At 31.7% G+C, this 3,146-nt stretch overlaps 1 long non-coding RNA gene across 1 annotated transcript in view; it reads right to left on the minus strand.

Moving 5' to 3' along the window:
• LOC110268032 overlaps window positions 1,181–3,146 on the minus strand; it is a 2,634-nt gene continuing 668 nt past the window's right edge. Inside the window, exons 1-3 of the long non-coding RNA XR_002356048.1 lie at window positions 3,018–3,146; window positions 2,094–2,322; window positions 1,181–1,827 (exon numbers count right to left, since the gene is read on the minus strand). The exon at window positions 3,018–3,146 is cut by the window's right edge and continues 668 nt beyond it. This is a non-coding gene — a long non-coding RNA (uncharacterized LOC110268032). The remainder of the gene's footprint in view (window positions 1,828–2,093; window positions 2,323–3,017) is intronic.

Here is a 3,146-nt window from a genome sequence, read left to right on the forward strand (position 1 = left end):
AGTTATTATAAAATATATTTAAATATAAAATACAAATATATAAAATAACATTTATTTATTTACAAATACCTATTAATATTTATTTACAAATATATGATAATTTTCGTGGTCTTTTGTAGTTTGTACTTTAACTCATTAATATTGACAATATTTTTATAGCTCTTACATTTTTTTTTTTAATTAACTCACATATTTTTTTGCCTAACCTCATGAACATCATGTAACGGCGCACTTAAAAAGAGGAGAGAATGCTCATACCCATCAACAATAAAAACGGACAAAAAAATTAACTCCCTTAACAATTTCTTCAAGCTTCCAAATTAGTTCACTTTATGCAGCAATTAACCAAGGTAGAGAACTGACAAAATTCTGCACTTTCTGTTGCTGCATCAGTTGCCTATCTATACATGTACGCATACCAAGACCACGTGTCTTGCGCAGTTACTCGCCAACTCGTTTCAGCAGGTACTGAAAAATAATTATTTCAGCATCATAGCACAACCCTTATTATTGATTTGAGTTGTTATTGTTAATTTCTTGCATTAGGTAGTTATAGAATTTATATTTCTTGCAATTTATTATGCTTTCTTTTATACCTTCCAAGTATTTGACAAAATATTTGGTTGAATGTTAGAGTAGCTTTTTAAGCATTCTTGACTTGGAAAGAGAAATTAGGCAATCTTGAGTCATGAATATCCAACTTATGTTGGTGATCTAGAGTTGTTAGTTAATATTGTTTTCATTGACGCTAGTCTTTTCCTAATTTAGTTAGTAAGTTGACTAGAACTTTTGTATTGAGATTAACTAGTCTTATTTGACTTTCTCTCGTGTGAAGATAACATTGTATCTTCTTCTATTGTTGGAGATGACTAAATAAGATAAGCTCTTGTTAATTATTTTTATGATTAGTGACTAGGATAGAATGCCTATATTCTCAATCCTTGCCATGAATGTCTTTCTTTATTACTTGCTTTTTTTAGTTGCTTGCTTTATATTTTTTGTCATTTATTTTCTTGCACTTTTACCAATTCACCTCACTGCAATTTCTTGAGAAGATGATCCAGAACTAATACTTTCGGTTATTTTTATTGGGTTAACCTTGTGACAACTAAAATTAAACTTTGATTGAACATTATTTATGGATTGAAAATTATACTATCAACAAAATTATTTGTGTGAATTTTCTAATCGATGGTTTTGCTCTTTCACACACCCTAGTAGTAATGGGTTAGGGGAATATATATTGGGTTGAAAAATGAGGAGTTGGAATCCACTAAAAAGGAGACATTTGATGGAAGGATTGAACTCATTGAAAGAATAACTATGTTCTATATCCCAAGTTCAAAACTCAATGCTTTAATGCTTTAATACAATAAACGGTCAAGTGTGTACTTCATTATATTATATTATCCTATGATCTAATATAAAATAAATTAATTAAATCAAGGATAAAAATACAAATAGAGTAGTACGGTTGGTCTTTGGTATAATATTTTACAAAATACAAGAGTGAAAACAAGTGTTTTGTTACCCAAATATTAAAGGAGGTCAATGTATGCTTTTAGAAATGGGAGTCCATTGAATTTGACCAAACTTCAAAGAAGACGAGTATAGAGTTCCCAAAATTGATAATAATAATAATAATAACCATAACTCATACAAGATGATTTGATAAGAGTTCCCATATTGACATTGAAAGGAACACTTACAGCCTTTTGGTCCATCGTTGATTACAATTTTGAAGCCATCGTCAAGGCCTTCTTGCTTTGCAACCAGTTTTGCGGTGTAGAGAAGGCGGCCTAGAATCTCAGTGTGCCTCTCCTCAGCCTGGAAACAATACCATGAGAATCGATAGATTAATATATAAACACAAGACCTAACCTAGACACAGTAGATTGTAAGTGACACTTCAAGCCATCGAAAGGTTACTTTAAAGTTTAACTAACTAGATAGTTCATGTGATTCTTGATGTTTATAGGCATGGAAATTGTGGAATGATGATAAGATTACAGCTCTAATAGATCCAGAAGTAGCAAACATGAGTAGTCTTGCAGATATAATGAGGTACATTCACATCGGGCTTTTGTACGTACAAGAAATTGCAAGGTATAGGCCTACTATGACTGCAGTAATTCCAATGCTTAATAGTGAAACTGTTAATCTTCCTCTGCCGAAGCAGCCAGCATTCATGCATTGGCAGAAAATGTTGGATATAGAGTCTTCTCATAGAAGTGATGGATCATATTCCATCAATTATATCAGCTTAACAAACATCCAAGGAAGGTAGCAGATTGGTTATTTATATATTTTAACCTCTGCACGCTGTAAATCAGAATTGTAAGTCTTATTTTAACTTGAAAAATCCAAATAGGGCTAATCACTATCAATTATTAGAAATGCAAAAGAGGAAGAGACACAATTAGAAATGCAGCTAACGTAGCCAGTACTTTTCCTTAATTAATTGCAAGGAAACATTTCACAAAGATACATAACATAGTTCTATTCCAAACATATACAAAAAAGATTAAGATTGATTCAACTAGTGCAGAGAGAGTATGAACCACCAAGAATGTACACTCATTAATAACAGACAGACAATTATCACCAAATATGCTATAATTCGTCATAGACTTGGAGAACTGAGGCAGAAGCAGAACATCATATATTATATTAATTTTGCATTGCACAAAACCAGAGCTGCAACTCTGAAGTTGGTTACAAGATTAGATTGAAACCACAAATTCTACCTATGACTAATCCACAATATAAACTCAGAGCCAACTAAAAGCATTGTTAAATACTCAATTGAAAAGCTAATTCACAATATAATACGAACAAAAGTAAAACATCAAAGCGGAAACTATAATAAAACCTAATGATAAGAGCATTTTTAATGTCAAACTTGTACTGCAATAGCAATAGAAAAAAGAGAATGCAAAGAAAAAAAATAACAAATTTGGTTGAAGCATTTCATCGAACATGTTGAATATTGTTGTTGAAAGAGAAGAAATGGTTACCGAAAAGAGCCCAGAGATTAAAGAGCTCTTGCTGAATTTAATCACACATTGAATTTACGTCTCATAAAGAGATTCAGATCTGCAAACGCCATCTTTCATCTCATCTCTGCAGTAGTAGTACTGAACGGC

This window comes from Arachis ipaensis, chromosome B10 (assembly GCF_000816755.2).
Source record: "Arachis ipaensis cultivar K30076 chromosome B10, Araip1.1, whole genome shotgun sequence".
NCBI classification, from domain to species: Eukaryota; Viridiplantae; Streptophyta; class Magnoliopsida; order Fabales; family Fabaceae; genus Arachis; species Arachis ipaensis.